Source organism: Leucopleurus acutus, assembly GCF_964270905.1.
Source record: "Leucopleurus acutus genome assembly, chromosome: 12".
NCBI lineage: Eukaryota > Metazoa > Chordata > Mammalia > Artiodactyla > Delphinidae > Leucopleurus > Leucopleurus acutus.
In genome coordinates this window covers 2,261,737-2,283,908 of record NC_139154.1, presented here as the reverse complement: position 1 = coordinate 2,283,908, position 22,172 = coordinate 2,261,737, and the positions used below count along the sequence as shown (strand labels likewise).

At 39.3% G+C, this 22,172-nt stretch overlaps 1 long non-coding RNA gene and 1 pseudogene across 2 annotated transcripts in view; one reads left to right on the top strand and one right to left on the bottom strand.

Annotated features, from left to right (window-relative positions):
* Positions 1-22,172, bottom strand: part of LOC309969798 — a 136,183-nt gene that overhangs the window by 13,856 nt on the left and 100,155 nt on the right. The window lies entirely within an intron of this gene.
* LOC309970128 (protein O-mannosyl-transferase TMTC2-like) overlaps positions 21,360-22,172 on the top strand; it is a 44,131-nt pseudogene continuing 43,318 nt past the window's right edge. Inside the window, exon 1 of the transcript in view lies at positions 21,360-21,539. The product of the transcript in view is annotated as a protein O-mannosyl-transferase TMTC2-like (transcript). The remainder of the gene's footprint in view (positions 21,540-22,172) is intronic.

The window sequence follows — 22,172 nt, the reverse complement described above, 5'->3', positions numbered from 1 at the left end:
AAGGTATCATCCATGTACCAGCAGGCAAAGAGACGGCCTTATCACCAGAGATAGGGAATTTAGGGCCAAGAAGACTGTGTAAACAAACCTTGTTACTTCTTCACTAATTTGCTACCCCAAGCCCAAACTTCTTTATCAATTCTTCCCAAATTTATTGTTTCTTTGTCTAAAAAGTAGAAAAGCTGCCTGCTTTGGTCACTTCTTTGAGTCATATTTTTATGAGCTCCTGTACATAAAAAAACTTAAGTTTGTTTTTCTCCTGTTAATTTATCTCATGGCAATTTAATTAGATCAGTCAAAGAAACCAGAACGGAAGAAGGGAAAAGTTTTCCTCCCCCACAGATGTTAGCAGCATCTACACACACCCAGTAAATATCTCTTAGCTGTGACAATCTGAAATGCAAAATGTTTCCTGCTGGGAGGAAAATAACCCCAGGTTAAGAACCACTAAAATCCTGAATTTTTGTGGAAAAAAAAACCAAAACACAGAAGTAAAGTCCCTGAGTATTTCCTTCCTGCTTGCTTCATTTCTCCCCTGAGATACTGAACTCAGGAAAGTTTCCCTGTGTGAATGCAGCAAGGGAAAGGGAAAAGAAATTTGGTGGGGAGAACATAGATTAATATCTGATAATTACCTGAACACACTATCTCATTCTGTGCTACTCAAGATCACCTGTGGCTTATTAAAAGTGCAGCATCTCAGGCCCCACCCCATAGCATAGCTACTAAATTAAAATCTTGACAATTCAACTAACAAGCTCTCTGCATGATTCTTATGCTGTGTAGAAATAAATGAAGACCATCCAAATGAAAACACACAGAGGTTTAATGTTTAGAGCTTGCTATAGCAAGGAAATCAGCCACCATCACTTACATTTGACTCTAAGACAGTCAGGGGAATGGCAAAGCTTTACAGTGGAAAAAAAGGGAAAGTTTAAGATATATCTTTTTTTTTTTTTTTTTTCTGCGTTACGCGGGCCTCTCACTCTTGTGGCCTCTCCCGTTGCGGAGCACAGGCTCCGGACGCGCAGGCTCAGCGGCCATGGCTCACGGGCCCAGCTGCTCCGCGGCACGTGGGATCTTCCCGGACCGGAGCACGGACCGTGTCCCCTGCATCAGCAGGCGGACTCTCAACCACTGCGCCAACCAGGGAAGCCCCTAAGATATATCTTGACCGGAGGTTATTGATGTGGGAACGCTGGATGAGGCTAACTAGAAGTAGGGCATCCTATGTGATTGGTTTGCAAATATATTTCACTTTCTCTGGTTGGTCCTGGGTTGGAGGTGGGGGCAAAAATTAGTGAAGCTGGCAGTTATTGACCAAATTCTAATTGTTCTGGGCTGATTGGCTCCCCAGGCTGGTTGCCATAGAGGTGTGGGTCAGGTTTTATTGTCCTGTATAGACTTGCCATTGTCCATTGGTATACTTCATATCTCAGCCACTAAAGCTTGAGAATCATTGCTCTTTCCAAAATATCTGGCTGAGCCTCGTCCTACAAATTTGAAGAAGGTGCCCCTAAGGAGCCGACAGTTTACCAGAGGAGAATGACACTAAAACTACCTGCCGTGCAAACTAACTGAGGGAGAGGGCCATTAGGGAGGCCAAAACAAGGTGTCCTGAGAACAGAGAGGAGGGAGTAATTTCCTCTGACAGGGATATCAGGGAAATTCATGCTCTCAGATGGTGCAGTATGGGTATTGAGCCTTGAAAGATCAGTGGGATTTCAGTACAAGAAGGGGAACTAAGGTAAACCTGCTATTTCTGAAAAAATAAAAGATTTTTAATCAAAGGAGAGAGTCTGCAGGGCTCAGAATAAAATCTGGTCTCTTTAGCTTGGAAGGAAGGGATTGGTCATACAATTCTCCTAGCAGCCCACATATTGTCCTGCACTGTATCTGTCTCTGTACCAGAAAAGGTATAAAGGTCAGAGTCAGTTACAGACTGCTAATTCAGAACAAATCACCCCTTGCCTTTTGGCAGGGAGCATCTCTGCCTCTGACCAACCCTTAAAGACTACAGATGCTCAAATAGCAGCACAGGTGTAACAGAAAGAAACCTGGGAAAGGGCCAAATCCTAGAAGGGGAAAGAAGGTGAAACTGTCATATAAATAACTTGTGCAGAGAATGAAGAAGGGACAAAGAGGAGGGGTCGGAATGAAGAATGGAGCCAACAAGGGACACACACACACAAAAAAGTTGAAGCAAAATGTAGAAGGTTGAATGAGAAAGGAAGGACCAGAGGAGGAAAAGCCTTCCCAGAGAGTCCATCACGAGCCCAGGAGGGAGACGGAAGTAAAATCTCCATGGGAAAAATAAAGGGGAAATGGACAATTTTATATCACTGGGATTACAGAAAAACAAGCAGAGTAGCAAATGATCATGTCTCCAGTGCTATATCCCCTCAGTGTAGAAAGTCCTAATGCTCAGGTCTTGTTAACTGACCATCCCCACCCATAGACCAGAATTGTAAAGCCCATTGGTCGGAGCTGTCTCACAGGCTCTATTCTAAAGGTAATTTGTATGTAGCATTCATGACATACCTATGAAAGTGGTAAGTTTTACTAATATCTGCATTTTATAAGGCATAGGCAGGTTAAGTAACTTGCCCCAAACCGAAGTAATGGATCTGGGATTGGTCGGAGCTGCGCAATGAGTCTCAGAGCAGGGAGAAGGGAGAGGAGCATCGGGGCAATTAGCACAGGGATCAGCTGAGGACTTCCTTCCCAGGGAATAAAGGGAATACAGCAGTCTGTCTCTGCCCATCTCCTCTCCTGAGCCCATAGTTCTTCTACCTTTACTCCTTTCATTCCTGGGTATTCAACTTTTATCTTTATAATCTGAGGAGAGCAAGGGGGGATACAACTAATCTTCCAAGCTTTCTTGTCCTCCAAGAGATATGTTAAAGACAGATGCTCTTAGATTTTAATCAAAGTCCATATATGGACATTCCCTCAAATCCACACTATTTTTACCTAATTCCTTTCTCAACAGAAAAATTCTGTGTCCAATTATTTTTTTAGTGAATATCCTGAAGCAAAGAGTCATTGCACATTAGTCAGGCAGACATAGTTTTCACTGAGAGAACTAACCCTCAGCTAAGGGGTAAATTAAATGCATTTAGTCTTTCTTTCAGGGAAAATCAAGGGAGAAAATTGATATTTGACCACAGCTGCTTTATGCGAGACACTGGGATAAGCACCTTTATATAAATTCATACTTGATTTGAATAACACTGGCAAATGGGCACTATTATCCATGATTGACAGCTAAAACACTGAGGATTAGTGGTTATCAAACCAAGTCACCTCACCAGAAATGGTGGAACTGAAGCCTAAGCTCTGTTTTGATGAATCTCAATCTTCTGCTCCCTTTGCATTTATAACAACTTATCTCTGCCCACCTAGGAGCTCAGCCGTCACAGTGTCTCCTTCGATTCCCATAGAACCTTGCTCCTTGGAAAGAATTTGTTGCTAATCATTTAAAATAGTGTATTTTCCCAAATGTGTTCTAGAGAACACTAGTACTATCAACTATGGGTTCCATAGGTAAATAAATTTGGAAAGCACTGGGCTAAACAAACAAACATTTCTTTTTACTGGAGAATTCTCAAAGCCTTGATCATAGTTATGAACATTGTGAAATAAGAAGTGGATAAAGAAATAGGATGGAATGGAGTACTGGGAAGTTATGTTATGATTCTCCAAAAGGGGATATTGTGAGACACTATAACGCAGTGGTTAAGATCACAGTCTCTGGGGCCAGATTGATTAGTTTCCAATCCCAGATCCATTACTTCAGTTTGGGGCAAGTTACTTAACCTGCCTATGCCTTGTAAAATGCAGATATTAGTAGAACTTACCACTTTCATAGGTATGTCATGAATGCTACATACAAATTACCTTTAGAATAGAGCCTGTGAGACAGCCATGAAAATGTGCCTCTCAGATCTCCTGCTGCAGGGAGCAAAAGTTGACTGACAGCCCCAGCTGCCAGCCCTCTGGGTCCACCATTGCATTTGTGCTGAGACCACAATTTCTCCCTGGCAGTGCACAGTGTGTGTACCAGTGCAAGCCCATTCCTGTGAGACATGAGACTTTTCTAACAAGTGACTAAGCTCTGGTGTGCCCATCCTCAGTGAAACTTCCTTAGCACTGCACTGTAATCTAAGATTCTTCCTATTCAATCCTCCTTTTTTCTACCTTTGCTTCTCTGCCTGTGCCTGTTTCTTCCCCTTCATTCTTTAGGTATTTCCCTAATAAATCTCATTTAATCCCATTTTGGCATTTGCTTCCTGGAAGACCTGACCTAACAAAGGCTGGTACAATCAGGCATAACCCACAAAGTTAGTTTGCCCATAGAGTCTGTTACTCAGGAAGCACCTTATGGGACACATTCCATGGAACACATCTTGGTAAAATAGTGAATACATCTGTATGTTAATTTTGCCTGTAGGTAGAGATACTTTAGGTATTTGTTGTTGGAGAGGAAAGTAGGGAGAGAAGAGCAGAAGAATCTTCAAGGTAATCCAAAATCAAATTCCATACCAACTAGCTACCCAACTTAGCACATATGACTGTCTCTGAGATAGTAAATAGACTCTGCTGGCATTTGGAGACATGAAATAATTTGTGAAACTTTAAGTTCTCTTCCTGCCTTAGGACTCTGTGAAATTAGCTTCATTAGAACCCAATTTTCCCTGGTAAGACTAGAAATAAAATGGGGGAAAAGGCAAGGATTGTATAATGCCAGTTCTCAGTCATACATTCATCAGCTCATTCACTCATTTAACAAACAAACATTGAGATCTCAATATGCATTGCATTCATTCCTAGGTGCTGAAGATAAAGTTTCAAGAGTCAGATGAAGAAACAACTTTTAACAAATATGATAAATGCTGTAAGAGAGAATTAAGTTCTACAAGAGCACAGAGGAGAAAGAACTTGACCTAACACTGAAAAGGACTCTTTTAGGATGACAAGGAGGGAAAGGGAAATCCACACAAAGAGAACGCTGTGTGAAGATTGGAAGTGTGAAAGAGGAAACACAGATTGCTCAAAAGCCGATGTTGATCATAATGTCTAGGGTTCATTATGAGGACAGACTGTAAAGACAGGTAGAGGTCAGATCACAATGGGCTTCCTAAAGCACCCTAAGGATTGTGCACTCACTTGGGATTCCAATTAGCCAGCTGGACATGGTGAAATAATTGATGAGAGTTTTGAAGATAATGTTGATAAGGATGTACATATACTGACATTTGGGGAATTTATGGAAAAATAATTTTAAAAACAGTTGGCAGTATCTACTAAAATTGTACATATGCAGGCTCTAAAACACAACTGTAACACATGCACCTGTGTATCAAAACAAAAAGTAAAGACTTTTCATACCCCCTCACCAAAAAAAGGATTTTCCACTTCCCCTGTAGAAGAGACAATGAACCATACAGTCCTGCTTGAAGTTGAGACACAAACACTCAATATGGGAGCACTGAAAACCTCCCTTGAGTGGATTGGGCCCAAACTGGTAGTTGCAAGACCCTATCAGTTCATGACATGGGTGTAATAAAGAAGGAATGGAGCACATGTGAATGTACATGGGAATATATGTGTATTATTGCTTTGTCCCCAGAAGAAAGTAAGCCCATTCCACTGAAAATCATCAGTATGGAATTGATTTGAAGCACTTACAAGTAATAGAAATACCCATGTTTTCTATCATAACCATAAAACATACTAACAAACTATGACTTCAGGGAGAGTTGAAATTTCAGAGAGACCACTGAATTTTTCTCTCTAACAAGTACCAGAGTAAACTGAAGTTAATCAAAAGAATAGAAAAGTTCTAAATTTGAAAAAAATTGGTTTTAGAGTCCTTGAACCATCTGACTGTTCTCTGTGCCCTCATTTCATTCTGTGTTCAAAATTTTTAATCCCCATTTTAAAAACCCATGCATATTTTTTGAACTGAGCTGAAATTTTGCATCATCACAAATTTCTGAGATGTTTTCTGCTCAAGAACTGATCATTAGTGAATTCATTTTGTATTCTAGTGGTTGTCAAAGTTAGTTCTGAAGGTGTTACATTGAGTTTTGACATTAATTGATGAACACTTAAACTCATCATAACTCTGTTCAGATTCAGAACAGCAGAAATTAGAAAGATGAATTTCAGGAGATGAATCAGGAGATGAAACTTCAGAATCACTACCATTGAATGATCAGAGTTCAATGACGTTCACACTGAATGCAATAAGGAATCCTGGCTGCCGTCAAGCATAGGGTTCTGGTGAGGGGGAAAAAAAGTTATTCTGCAGGTGTTGAACAAAGCTGGACCAAGTCAGCAGATCCAACTTCACAATCCTATGTCCTGGGAATGGATGAGAACTAGGTTTGCCTTATTTTTACTAAAGATGAGCATCTCCACAGCATGGAAAGGAAACTACTTAGGTTGAAATCATAAAGAGTTCCTATTTCTATCACTACCAAAATATTTGTGAAAATGGAAATTGTCAGCCTTAGGCTAGCAGACAGGAATTAAGGCTGTGAAATCCCATCAACTTTGACAAGCAAGTATTAAATAAATTCATGGAGCTAAGAGAGAAATAGAGCAGTTTTCCTTGGTAACAATAGGTACTTGCCTATCTAAGCTATTTGAATAGCTCATGGGTAGTTCAGTAAATTTTTTGAAATACAAAGCTTTCTGAAAACAGGAAAACATGATGAAAAGATGATTAGACAGGTTAAAATCAATAAATATTCAAAATCCATAACTGCAATATCAGGGTGGGTCCAAACGTCTAGGGTATCACATTCTTGGAATCGAAATCCAATCAACACAAATGACTTTCCTTCCACTCGTTTTACTCTTCAAAGCTCCACAAGGGAAGTTTGTTTTGTTTTGTCTTGCTTTTTTACCCTAACTTACAGACTTTCAATTATTCATGAGAAAGACCATGTGCTAAAAGGTATGGAGGAACACAGAGGAACTTAGAAGGTTTTTTGAAAACAAAAAAGTAATTAGTGGGCTTCCCTGGTGGCGCAGTGGTTGAGAGTCTGCATGCCGATGCAGGCGACACGGGTTCGCACCCCGGTCCGGGAAGATCCCACTTGATGCCACATGCCATGGAGCGGCTGGGCCCGTGAGACATGGCCGCTGAGCCTGCGCGTCCGGAGCCTGTGCTCCGCAATGGGAGAGGTCACAACAGTGAGAGGCCTGCATACCGCAAAACAAAACGAAAAGTAATTAGCTAAGATTTTAGGAAATATTGAATTTGTTAAAATAATAGCCACACCTCCTTTAGCCCTGGCATAGTTTTAGCATTTATATACTCTTATTTCTAGGAAGGATCAAGGTGGTAAAGAAAAAGGATGTGGAGCTCACCTCCTCCCACAAACACATCAAAAATACATCTACACGTGGAACAATTCTCATTGAAAACTAACTGGAAACTGTCAGAAGAACTCCTACAAACAAAGCTATAAGAAAGATACACATGCAATCAAGTAGGAAGGGAAAAGTGATCACGTCAGGACCTGTGCCCCTGAGAAGGGACTCAGAGGAAAAGGGAGATTACACAGACAGACACCCACCCTGGGGAGTGAGTGGCTCAAGCCAGACTGGGCTCCCCAGTCCTGGGTCCTACACAGGGGAGACAAGCACATTTGGCTGGTTGGAGGACCACTGGGAAAAACAGAAGTGCTGTGGGAAGCCTGGATTCAGCTCATGAGGAGTGCTCACTCACTGGCTAGCTCCTGAGGCAGGGCAGAGAGAGGTCTGCTCTAGTGGCTCCCAGGTTTCCCATGACGATCTTGCCATGCACCCCAGCCCAAGCTGAACAAATGTGCCAGCTCCACTGACAACACATCACAATGTGGCACTGGATCTGGGGCAGCCACAACCAGGAAAAGACCATAGGATGCACAGAAGACCTGGTCCCAGGGCAGAGACTGGGCAGGGTGCAGTGGCCATTGTTGGTGCTTACTCAAGCAGCCCAATCTCTGATGGTAGCCACTCACCCTCCATTACCTGCTGAGAGTCCACATGGACCCTTCCATCCCTGCAGAATTGTTCCACAACAGGGTAGGGGTGGCAGAGGCTAGGGGTAGTTATCACTGTGAGGGACAAATAGGCATTCCTCCAAAGGCTGCATCTGAGCAGAGCCATGGGCACCTACACAGGCAGCACATCAAACCTCTATCAGCACACAGACCTCACTTGCTTCAGCACTCCCTTCTTTTGGGCAAGAGTCCTCGTGCAGGGAAAGATAAAAAACACATACTTAAAGGGAATGGAGCCAGGTCAACCTGACCCTCAGGGCTTCTGTTCCAGCAAATTGGAATCAGACCCCACCCCCCTGATAGAGTGGTAATGGTTGCGAGCTGAAGGGAAGTCCCACTCACACTTGATGCCAGCTCTAGCCCTTCCATCTCCAGCCCTACCCCCTACCAACCGCTGCCATCACACCCTGAAGAAAGACGTGTCTTGTGTCCACATCAAACCTAGCTCTCCCCTAAAGACATTGGGCACATGTAGCAGACTACAGGGATGTTCCCACATATGAACACCTTTTTGAGACCACAATAGGTAACTGTTTCACATAAATTCATAGAGGCAGAGAGAGTTAAGCAAAATAAAAAGGCAGAGGAATTACTCTCAATTGAAAGAACAAGAGAAAGCCCCTGAAAAAATAAAAAATAAAACAGAAATAAACAATTTACTAGACAAAGAATTCAAAGCATTGGTAATAAAAATATTAACTAAATTAGAGAAAAGAATAGATGTACACAGTGAACATTTTAACAAGGAACAAGAAAGTATTTTTAAAAGACCCAGTCAGAAATGGGGAATTCAATAGCTGAAATGTAAACACACAAACACACTATAGGGAATGCATAGCAGACTAAGTGATACACAGGAATGCATAAGTGATCTGGTAGATAGCAATAATAGAACTCATCCAATCAGAGCAGCAAAAAGAACAACAAAATTTTTAAAATAAAAGCAATTTTAGAGATTTCTGGGATAACATTAAGCATTCCAACATTCATATTATATGGGTCCCAGAAGAAAAAGTGAGAGAGAAGGGGGTCAAAATGTATTTGAGATGATTATGGATGAAAAATTCCCAAGCCTCAAGAAGTAAACAGATATTCAGGCATAGGAATCACAGTGGGTCACAACCAAGATGAGCACAAAAGGACCCAAACCAAGGCATATCATAATTAAAATGGAAAAAGTTAAAGATAAAGAGAGAATTCCAAAGGCAGCAACAGAAAAACAGAGTCATACACAAGGGACCTCCCATAAGGCTGACTTGCCTGCAGAAACTTTGCAGGCCAGAAGGAAGTCACATAATATATTCAAAGGGTGGAAAGGGAAAAACCTGCAACCTAGGATACTCTACCCGGAAATATTACCATTTAGAATAGAAGGAGAGATAAAGAACTTCTCAGCCAAGCAAAAACTAAAAGAGTTCATCAATACTAAACCTACCCTAAAAGAAATATTAAAGGTTCTTCCCTAAGTGGAAAAGAAGTAAGAATCTATAAGAAAGGGAAAATCCCAATAAAAAGACAAATATAGATTAAGGGCAGAGGAGCAACCACTTAAATAAACCAGTACAAAGATTAGAAGACAAAAAAATTGTAAAAGCAACTATAACTACAATAAACTGTTAAGGGATAACCATGAAAATGTAAAATACGACATGAAAACACAAAATGTGGGGGAGGGGAAGAAAAAATGGAGATTTAAAAAAATGTGTTTAAACTTAAATGAATACCACATTAAAGCAAGTAGATATAGTTATAGGCCAACATATATGAACCCCATGATAACCACACATCAAAACCTACAATAGATACACAAAAAAATTAAAAATAAAGGAACACAAGCATACCATTAGAGAAAATTATCAAACCATAAGAGAAGAAAAAAAAAGAAGAAATGAAAGAGAAGGAATATAAAAACAACTGTCAGACAAGTAATAAAATGGGAATAAGTGCAAACCTATCAATAATTACTTTAAATGTCATGGACTAAATGCTCCAATCAAAAGACATAGGGTGGTTGATTGAAAAAAGACTCTTCTATATGCTGCCTATGAGATTCACTTCAGAGCTAAACACAAACAGAATGAAAGTGAGTGGATGGAAAAACATATTTCATGCAAATGGAAATGACAAGAAAGCAGAGGTAGTGATATATCAGACAAAATAGATTTTGAAACAAGGCTATAACAAGAGACAAAGAAGAGCATTATATAGTGATAAAGGGATCAATACTAGAAGAGGATATTACATAGGAACATACATATTGATAGCTACCTTAAATGTAAATGAAATAAATGTCCCAACCAAAAGACATAAACTGGCTGGATGGATACAAAAACAAGACCCATATATATGCAGTCCACAAGAGACCCACTTCAGACCTAGGGACACATACAGACTGAAAGTGAGGGCATGGAAAAAGATATTCTGCGTAAATGGAAATCAAAGGAAAGCTGGAGTAGCAATTCTCATATCAGACAAAATAGGCTTTAAAATAAAGACTATTACAAGAGACAAAGAAGGACACTACATAATGATCAAGGGATCAATCCAAGAAGAAGATGTAACAAGTGTAAATATTTATGCACCCAACATAGGAGCACCACAATACATAAAACAAATGCTAACAGCCATAAAAGGGGAAATTGACAGTAACACAATAATAGTAGGGGACTCTAACACCCCACTTTCACCAATGGACAGATCATCCAAAATGAAAATAAATAAAGAAACACAAGCTTTAAATGATACATTAAACAAGATGGACTTAATTGATATTTATAGGACATTCCATCCAAAAACAACAGAGTACACTTTCTTCTCAAGTACTCAGGGAACATTCTCCAGGATAGATCATATCATGGGTCACATATAAAGGCTTGGTAAATTTAAGAAAATTGAAATCATATCAAGTATCTTTCCCAACCACAATGCTATGAGACTAGATATCAATTACAGGAAAAAAATCTGTAAAAAATACAAACACATGGAGCCTAAAAAATACACAATTAATAACCAAGAGATCACTGAAGAAATCAAAGTGGAAATCAAAAAATACCTAGAAACAGGGCTTCCCTGGTGGTGCAGTGGTTGAGAGTCCGCCTGCCGATGCAGAGGACACGGGTTCGTGCCCCAGTCTGGGAGGATCCAGCATGCCATGGAGCAGCTGGGCACATGAGCCATGGCCACTGAGCCTGTGCGTCCGGAGCCTGTGCTCTGCAGTGGGAGAGGCCACAACAATGAGAGGCCTGGGTACTGAAAATATATATATATATATATATATATATATATATATATATATATACTTAGAAACAAATCACAGTGAAAACACAACAACCCACAACTTATGGGATGCAACAAAAGTCATTCTAAGAGGGAAGTTTATAGCAATAAAATCCTACCTCAAGAAACAAGAAACACCTCAAATAAACAACCTAACCTTACACCTAAAGCAATTAGAGAAAGAAGAACAAAAAACCCCCACAGTTAGCAGAAGGAAACAAATCATAAATATCAGATCAGAAAGAAATGAAGGAAATTATACCAAAGATCAATAAAACTAAAAACTGGTTCTTTCAGAAGATAAGCAAAATTGAAAAATCATTAGCCAGACTCATCTAGAAAAAAAGGGAGAAGACTCAAGTCAATAGAATTACAAATGAAAAAGGAGAAGTATCAAATGACACTGCAGAAATACAAAAGATCATGAGAGATTACTACAAGCAACTATATGCCAATAAAATGGACAACCTGGAAGAAATGGACAAATTCTTAGAAAAGCTCAACCTTCCGAGAGTGAACCAGGAAGAAATATAAAATATAAAAAGACCAATCACAAGCACTGAAATTGAAACTGTGATTAAAAATCTTCCAACAAACAAAAGCCCAGGACCAGATGACTTCACAGGCAAATTCTATCAAACATTTAGAGAAGAGTTGCCACCTATCCTTCTCAAACTCTTCCAAAACACAGCAGACGGAGGAACACTCCCAAACTCGTTCTAAAAGGCCACCATCCCTCTGATACCAAAACCAGACAAATATATCACAGATAAAGAAAACTACAGGCCAATACCTCTGATGAACATAGACGCAAAAATCCGCAACAAAATACTAGCAAACAGAATCCACAGCACATTAAAAGGATCATACACCATGATCAAGTGGGGTTAATCCCAGGAATGCAAGGATTCTTATACACAAATCAATCAATGTGATACACCATATTAACAAATTGAAGGAGAAAAACCATATGATCATCTCAATAGTGGAAGAAAAAGCTTTTGAAAAATTCAACACCAATTTATGATAATAACCCTCCATTTTATTCTAAATAATACATTTATATTGCATATCTATACACTAATGATGAAAAATCTGAAAGAGAAATTAAGGAAACACTCCCATTTATCACTGTAACAAAAAGAATAAAATAACTAGGAATAAACCTAGCTAAGGAGACAAAAGACCTGTATGCAGAAAACTATAAGACACGGATGAAAGAAATTAAAGATGACACAAACAGATGGAGAGATATACCATGTTCTCGGATTGTAAGAATCAGCATTGTGAAAATGCCTATACTACCCAAAGCAATCTACAGATTCAATGCAATCCCTATCAAACTACCACTGGCATTTTTCACAGAACTAGAACAAAAATTTCACAATTTGTATGACAACACACAACCCCGAATAGCAAAATCAATCTTGAGAAAGAAAAATGGAGCTGAAGGAATCAGGCTCCCAGACTTCAGACCATACTACAAAGCTACAGTAATCAAGATAGTATAGTACTGGCACAACAACAGAAATACAGATCCATGCAACAGGATAGAAAGCCCAGAGATAACCCCACGCACATATGGTCACCTTATTTTTGACAAAGGAGGCAAGAATATACAATGGAGAAAAGATAGCCTCTCCAATAAGTGGTGCTGGGGAAAGTGGACAGCCACATGTAAAAGAATGAAAATAGATAACTCCCTAACACCATACAAAAAAATAAGCTCAAAATGGATTAAAGACTTAAATGTAAGGCCAGAAACTATCTAACTCTTAGAGGAAAACATAGGTAGAACACTCTATGACATAAATCACAGCAAGATCCTTTTTTGACCTACCTCCTAGAGAAATGGAAATAAAAACAAAAATAAACAAATGAGATCTAATGAAACTTAAAGCTTTTTCACAGCAAAGGAAAACTTAAGATGACAAGACAACCCTCAGAATGGGATAAAATATTTGCAAATGAAGCAACTGACAAAGGATTAATCTCCAAAATTTACAAGGAGCTCATGCAGCTCAATATTAAAAAAATAAACAACTCAATCAAAAAATGGACTGAAGATGAAATAGACATTTCTCCAAAGATATACAGATTGCCAACAAGCACATGAAAGGTTGCTCAAAATCACTAATCATTAGAGAAATGTAAATCAAAACTACAATGAGGTATCACCTCACACCAGTCAGAATAGCCATCATCAAAAACTCTCCAAACAATACATGCTGGAGAGCTTGTGGTGGAAAGAGTACCCTCTTGCACTGTTGGTGGGAGTGTAAATTGATACAGACACTATGGAGAACAGTATGGAAGTTCCTTAAAAAACTAAAAGTAGAACTACCATATGACCCAGTAATCCCACTATTGGGCATATACCCTGAGAAAACCATAATTCAAAAAGAGACATGTACCACAATGTTCATTGCGACTCTGTTTACAATAGTCAGGACATGGAAGCAACCTCGGTGTCCATCGACACATGAATGGATAAAGAAGATGTGGCACATATATACAATGGAATATTACTCAGCCTTAAAAACTAATGAAATTGAGTTATTTCTAATGAGGTGGATGGACCTAGAGACTGCCGTACAGAGTGAAGTAAGTCAAAGAGTAAAACAAATACCATATGCTAACACATATATATGGACTCTTGAATTAAAAAAAAAAAAGATTTTGAAGAACCTAGAGGCAGGAATAAAGATTCAGGCATAGAGAATGGAACTGAGCACACAGGAAGGGGGAAGAGTAAGCTGGGAGTAAGTGATAGAGTGGCATGGGCATATATACACTACCAAATGTAAAATAGATAGCTAGTGGGAACAGGTGCATAGCACTGGAAGATCAGCTCAGTGCTTTTTTTTTTTTTTTTTTTTTTTTTTTTTTGTGGTACACGGGCCTCTCACTGTTGTGGCCTCTCCTGCTGCAGAGCACAGGCTCCGGACATGCAGGCTCAGTGGCCATGGCTCACGGGTCCAGCTGCTCCGCGGCATGTGGGATCTTCCCTGACCGGGGCACGAACCTGTGTCCCCTGCATCGGCAGGCAGACTCTCAACCACTGCACCACTAGGGAAGCCCAGCTCAGTGCTTTTTGACCACCATAGGGGTGGGATAGGGAGGATAGGAGGGAGACACAAGAGGGAGGAGATATGGGGATATATGTATATGTATAGCTGATTCACTTTGTTAGAAAGCAGATACTAACACACCATTGTAAAGCAATTATACTCCAATAAAGATGTTTAAAAAATTCAAAAGAGGATATTACACTCATTAACATATATGTACTTAATACAGAAGCATCTAAATATTTAAAGCAAATATTAAAAGACATAAAAGGATAGACTGACAACAAAACAATAATAGTAGGGAATTTTAACATACCACTGACAGCAATGGATAGATAATCCAGACAGAAAATGAATGCAGCAACAGTGGTCTTAAACAACACATTAGATCAGTTGGACTTAATAGGTATCTACAGGACATTCCATCCAAAACAGCAGAATACACATTCTTTTCAAGTGCACTTGGAATGTTTTCCAGGATAAATCACACACTAGGTCACAAAACAAAGCTCAACAAATTTAAGAGGATACAAACTATATATAATTTTACTTCTCACAACCTCTGTATAAGGAAAAGGATATAATTATTTCTAAATTGAAAATAGGTAAGCTCAGGCTTTAAAGAGCCCACTGATTTTTCAAAGCCATGTAGCTTGTTAATTCTGTAACCAGGTTTCAATCCAGGCAGCTTAACACAGAGCCCTATACATCATTTTATCTTCCAACTCCTGGCTCAGTTGACTTACTCATCAGAGATTTACAGTGAGCCCTTTCAGCTGAAGGCAGAAAAGAACTGTTTTCACTAACACCAGCCAACCAACTGACTGAGGCCATAGATTTTGAAATGTAATAGAGAGTTTTGGAATGGACTGTTATTCTTATAGATTACAATAGTGTTACTAGTGATATAGTAATTTGATCATAGAATCATCAATGAGCCTTCTTGTGGGTATTGTGTTCAATTTTATCCCTTAAAACCATTTATAAGTTTGAAAGCCAAGTAAGCCATCATAGTGATTATGTTTTCTTGAATCAGCATGCATCTCATGTTCCTCTGAGTTTGTTTCCTGTTTTGTGTTCTTTCAAACATTTTTTCTAGCAGTGTATATAATATGAACTAACACAAAGAATTACATTGTCAACTCAGATTCATAAGATCTCCTACATAGATCTTATACATTTTTAGTCTTAATAATAACTTCAATAATTTAAGTAGTCATAATGCACATACAGAACTTGGAAAAGTCCAAAACTGCCAACACCATGCCCCAGATTCTTTCTTGCTACATTAGGGCATGCTTTGGTCCAAATTAAACATATAAGGTCTTTATGTAATGGGTTACAGGTAGCATTTATATAAAAGAGAGCTAATTTAGTCAGGAGACATCTCTGTTTATACTTCGATAAGTACATAGCTTCTGTGACTTTTAGTGACTCATGCTCCAGAAACCCATAGATTCCCAGTTTATTATAAATAATTCTAGATAGGTCAGTACCTCTTGCTAAAAGTGTGTCATAGGTAATTAATTTCCCACTATTAACATTACTAGTCTGTTTTCCAGAAGGCTTATATTTTGCACATTTACAAAGGGATTTGACCAGGTCATCTTTCTCTCTTTCCCCAGGATTCCCTCCATAAAGTAAGAAAATAAATTCAAAGATACTAACAATTTCCTTCCAAATACTACTCATTGGTGACGTCTTTGAAATATAAAAAAACACAAGATGAAAATAGAAATGACCTGTAATTACTAAGCTTCACCAATCCATAAATATTTACTATTAAAAATGCTTTGTTTCACTGTAATCATTTTTCTATACAGATTATATTTCTATGCACATTGATTACTGAGAATCATATACTCCATATATAATGCATTGTAAACAGCTTATTACTCTGGACAATACATTACAACTATATGTCCTTATTTCTAAATAATCCTCCAAAGTCTTATTTTTAGTGATTGTATACTATTATGGCATATTGGTACACCATTCATATTTAATAAATAACCACTATTTTGTATTTAGATTGTTATACACTGGTGGCTTTTCTCCTCCATCAAACTTGCAATTTATACTACAATCCCAATGAGGTAGCATTCAAAGAGCAGAGATGAGCTATTTCCCAATGCTAGATATTAATATATATTTTTAATGTTATTAATCATGTAGGAACCTACACCAGCCTGGATGATTGAGTGTTTACCACTAGTAAGACCCTCCTATTGCTCCACACTGGCCATATTACATGAACAAAAAGTAAACTGTGTGTTAAGTTCTTAGTATTTGGGGGCTGTTTTTTACTTCAGCATAACCTAGTCTATTCCTACTTATACATTTGCAAATGTTTTTCTGTTTTTTTCTTTAACTTAAAGTTAGTTAATATTGGATTTTGCTATATAAAATTTTTTATAATGGCAAATAGCTTGATTTTTGAACACTGTGGATTCCTCCTCTGCTTTTACTAGTTGAAAGCCTTTTGCTAAATAGAGATGAGATATTCACCTATGTTGGCAATCTGTATATCTTCTTTGGAGAAATGTCTATTTCATCTTCTGTCCATTTTTGGATTGGGTTGTTTGTTTTTTTGATATTGAGCTGCATGAGCTGCTTGTAAATTTTGGAGATTAATCCTTTGTCAGTTGCTTCATTTGCAAATATTTTGTCCCATTCTGAGGGTTGTCTTTTCGTCTTGTTTATGGTTTTTTTGCTGTGCAAAAGCTCTTAAGTTTCATTAGGTTCCATTTGTTTATTTTTGTTTTAATTTCCATTCCTCTAGGAGGTGCTAGAGAATGGACTTGAGGATATGGGGAGAGGGAAGGATAAGCTGGGACAAAGTGAGAGAGTGGCATGGACATATATACACTACCAAATGTAAAATAGGTAGCTAGAGGGAAGCAGCCACATTGCACAGAGAGATCAGCTCGGTACTTTGTGACCACCTAGAGGGGTGGGATAGGGAGGGTTGGAGGGAGGGAGATGCAAGAGGGAAGAGATATGGGGACATATATATATGTATAAATGATTCACTTTGTTATAAAGCAGAAACTAACACACCATTGTAAAGCAATTATATTCGAATAAAGATGTTTAAAAAAAGTTCACCTATGTTTCCTTCTAGTTATTTTATGATTTTAGTTTTTGTATTTAATTTTCTTTTCTTAAATAGCATTTACTATATTTTTTAATCATTGGTTTAATACATACTTGAAGCAAAAAATCTTCAAAAATATAACCATGAACAAATGAAATAAAGGCAAAAACTTTTATTATGTCACTGCTCAAAGATAACCAGAGCTAAATTATATATGCTGTCAGCAAATAATCTTCCTATTCAGAGACATATTAATACATTTAGATGAATAAATAGAATAATTTATGTAAGAGTTTGAAGCCCATTTTTCAATACATAAAACAGAAATATTTCCTTAGAGAAATACTTTTTCAAATTTCTGCTTAATATTTTGTTATGTACATATGCCAAATGTAATTTTTTAGTTCATTATTTGGGGGTCTGAAAATTGTTTCAAATTTTTCACTTTTATAAATAACACAGTGATATAAATATATATATATTCTTATACATATACCAGACAGCAACAAGTAGGAGAACGAGTACACACTGGATCCTGCTGTTAGCAATGACTGAAGGTCCACCACAATGTCCAGCTCTTATGGTCTCCTCTCTTTGTATCTCTTCCATTCCTTTTTCCCTGCCTATGACATCTTTTACCTCATCTGCATGTAGAAAAATTAGGATTTCTATTCATCTGATTGATTTCATTCTCTCTTCAGTCTTGTTTTCTGGATTATTCCAGAAATATTATAACTTGTATTCATCATTTCAGAAGACCTAGTTTGTATAAGTTTTCAGTCTACCAATATTGTTCTGGTAACATATCTCATGTCTAATTAGTTCCAATAGAAGATAATAGTTTGGCTCAGAATAATTACAGCTCTTAATGCACAATAATAATATAGTGGTAATAAAAAGACCACATCTCTTTTCATAGTTTGGAATTTCCTATAAGCTCCTCTGAAGCCCATAGAAGATCATGTTTTCATTGCCAATCTCTGAGACCAAAAGGAATGCCAAAAAATCACATTTCAGTACACCATTAATATTTCTTTGCCCAGCTGTCTCTGTGAACTTTCAGATTGCAACCTAATCTGCTTTGCAAGATTTTCTACCTAAATGGCTTATCTCCAGATTAGATACTGAACACTCTTTCAGCTGCTAATTTTCTGCAGGCCATCAGTACTTCAAATTAGGGGCTATGTGTGTATTTGCAGTCATTTCTCAAGTCACAGAAACAACTGGTATAGTTTGCTCTAAAGTGACTAGAGAAATATATAACTTAATATCACACTCTTCATAGATCTCTTAAAGGTCCAAGAATAGGTAAAGTGAATAATAAAGGGATTGACAACTGCCTTATAAGAAATTTTAAAAGATTGGGTGCAGTCAGAGCAAGATGGCTGAGTGGAAGGACTTTGAGTTCACCTTCTCTCACAAACACACCAAAATCACAAATAAGTGATGAACAACCATCAATAAAAAAGACTAGAACCTATGAAGAAAATCTTCTACAAGTAAAGACATAAAGAAGAAACCACAACGAGATCCTAGGAGGGGTGCAATCACAATATAATTAAATCCCATATCCCTTGGGCGCATGACATATGAACTGGAGAATAATTATATTACAGAGGCTCTCCCATAGGACTGAGAGTTCTGAGTTCCACATCAGGCTCTCCAGCCCAGAGATCTGGCATTGGGAAGAGGAGCCCCCAGAGCATTTGGCTTTAAAGGCCAGGGGTGCTTAATTGTAGGGGCTCCACAAAACCTGGGGAAATGGAGACTTCACTCTTAAAGGGATCACACTGGAACCAATCTCATATCCACTGGAACCAAGAGCAAAAGCGGTAACTCCATAGGAGGCTGGGGTCTGGGCCAGACCTACCTGCTGGTCTTGGAGGACCTCTTGGGAAGGCAGGGGGCAGCTGCGGCTTACTCTGGGGTCATAAAAGCTAGTAGTGGATATATCATGGAGTGTTCACATGCATGAACTCTCCTCAAGGCAGAAAATTTGCTTGGGTCATTAGCACCAAGAACAGGGCCCACCCAACAGCCTGTAGGCTCCAGTGCTGGGAAGCACCAGGCCAAACAACTAACTGGGGAGAACACAGCCCCATCCATAAGCATACAGGCTGCTTAAAGACTTCCTGAACCCACAGCCATTGCTAGACATGCCCCTAGATATGGCCCTGCCTACCAAAATGCTAAGACCCAGCTCCACTCACCAGTAGGCAGGCACAAACCTCTCCCACCAGGAAGCCTGCAAAAGACTCAACACCACTCTCAACCAACATGAGGAAGAAACCAGAAGCAAGAAATCTACAGTCCCACACCCTGCAAATCAAGTTCACAAATGCAGGCCAGACACTAACCTGGGACCAAATAGTCCCTGGCCCTTCAGTGATGAGAGAGGGGTACAGTGCTGGGATGCATAGGACATCTTCTACATAGGGCCACTTCTCCAAGGTCAAGAAATGTAATTAACTGACCACATAAGTAAAAACACAAGTAGAAATTTAGACCAAAAAAAGGCAGTAAAGTTATATGTTTCAGACAAAGGAACAAAATAAAACCTGAGAACTAAGTGATGTGGAGATAGGCAACTTACCCAAGAAAGAGTTCAAAGTAACTATTGTAAAGATGATCCAAGAACTCAGGAGAAGAATGGATGCACAGAGGGGAAAATTAGAAGTATTTAACAAAGATTTAGAGAACATAAAGAACAACCAAACAGAGTAGAAGAATACAAAAACTGGGGAAAAAAAATAGAAGGAATCAATAGTAGAATAAATGAAGCAGAAGAATGGATCAGTGAGCCAGAAGACAGAATAGTGGAAATCAATACTGCAGAGCAGCAAAAAGAAAAAAGTACAAAAGGAAATGAGGACTGTTTAAGAAGCCTCTGGGACAACATTAAGCACACTAACATTAGCATTATAGGGGTCCAAGAAGGAGAAGAGAGAAAGAGAGAAAAGGCCAGAGGAAATATTGGAAGAGACAATGCCTGAAAATTTCCCTAACCTGGGAAAGGAAACAGTTAACAAAGTCCAGGGGACAAAGAAAGTCCCATACAAAATTAACCCACAGAGGAATACACCATAACACATTGTAATAAAAATGACAAAAATAAAGGCAAAAGGACAATATTAAAAGCAAAAAATAAAATAGAAGGAAACCCCTATAAGTTTATCAGCTGATTTTTTTCAGCACAAACTCTGCAGGCCAGAAGGAAGGGCACAATATCTTTAAAGTGATGAAAGGGAAAAACCTACAACCAAGAATATTCTATGCAGCAAGGCTCTTGTTCAATTGCTGAAAAAATCAAAAGCTTTACAGACAAGCAAAAGCTAAAAGAATTCAGCACCACCAAACCAGCTTTATAACAAGTACTAAAGGAACTTCTTCAGGTGGGAAAGAAAAGGTCACATCTAGAAACAAGAAAATTATGAAATGGAAAAACTCACCAGTAAAGGCAAACATACAGTAAAGATAGGAAATCATCTGCACACAAACTAGTAGGGAAGTTAAAAGACAAAAGTAGTAAAAGTCATCTGTATACACAATAAGCAGTTAAAAGATACACAAAACAATTAGATGTAAAATATGATATCAAAACCAGTAATTGTGAGGGGAGGAGAGTAAAAATTCAAGGTACTTAAAATGCATTTGAAATTAAGAGATGAGCAACCTGAAATAATCATATATATATATATATATATATATATGACAACTATTAGACTGCCATATATATATAGAGAGAGAGAGACTGTTATATGAAAAACCTCATGGTAACCGCAAAACAAAAATCTATGATAAATATACACATAAAAAAGAAAAAAGGGGACTGTTTCCTCAGGGGCCGCTTCCTGAATGAGGGAGTCACCAAGCGCTCCGGAGAGTCCACGTCGGCCAGAGCCGGCACCTCAGCCGGGTCTTGGAGGCGGTGCCCACGCAGGTCGCGGCTCTGTCACCGACTGGACCGCGGGTGGGAGCAGACTGCACCCGACGCATTCGGGTTCCCCGTCCACGCCGTGGTCGCTCCGCCGAGTGGTGCCCGCTGAGGCCGAAAGCAGCCGCCGCCTTGCAGATACACCAGAAATACATATACACGTGGAACAACTCCTACAGAACACCTACTGAAGGCTGGCAGAAGACCTCAGACCTCCCAAAAGGCAAGAAACTCCCCACATACCTGGGTAGGGCAAAAGAAAAAAAGAAAAAACAGAGACAAAAGAATAGGGACGGCACCTGCACCAGTGGGAGGGAGCTGTGAAGGAGGAAACGTTTCCACACACTAGGAAGCCCCTTCGCGGGCGGAGACTGCGGGAGGTGGAGGGGGGAGCTTCGAAGCCACGGAGGAGTGCACAGCAACGGGTGCGGAGGGCAAAGCGGGGAGATTCCCGCACAGAGGATCGGTGCCGACCGGCACTCACCAACCCGAGAGGCTTGTCTGCTCACCCGCCGGGGCGGGCGGGGCTGCGAGCTGAGGCCGGAGCGCAGGGAGAGGACTGGGGTTGGCGGCTTGAACATAGCCTGAAGGGGTTAGTGCACCAGAGCTAGCCGGGAGGGAGTCCGGGGAAAAGCCTGCACCTGCCGAAGAGGCAGGAGACTTTTCCTTCCCTCTTTGTTTCCTGGGGCGTGAGGAGAGGGGTTTAAGAACGTTGCTTAAAGGAACTCCAGAGA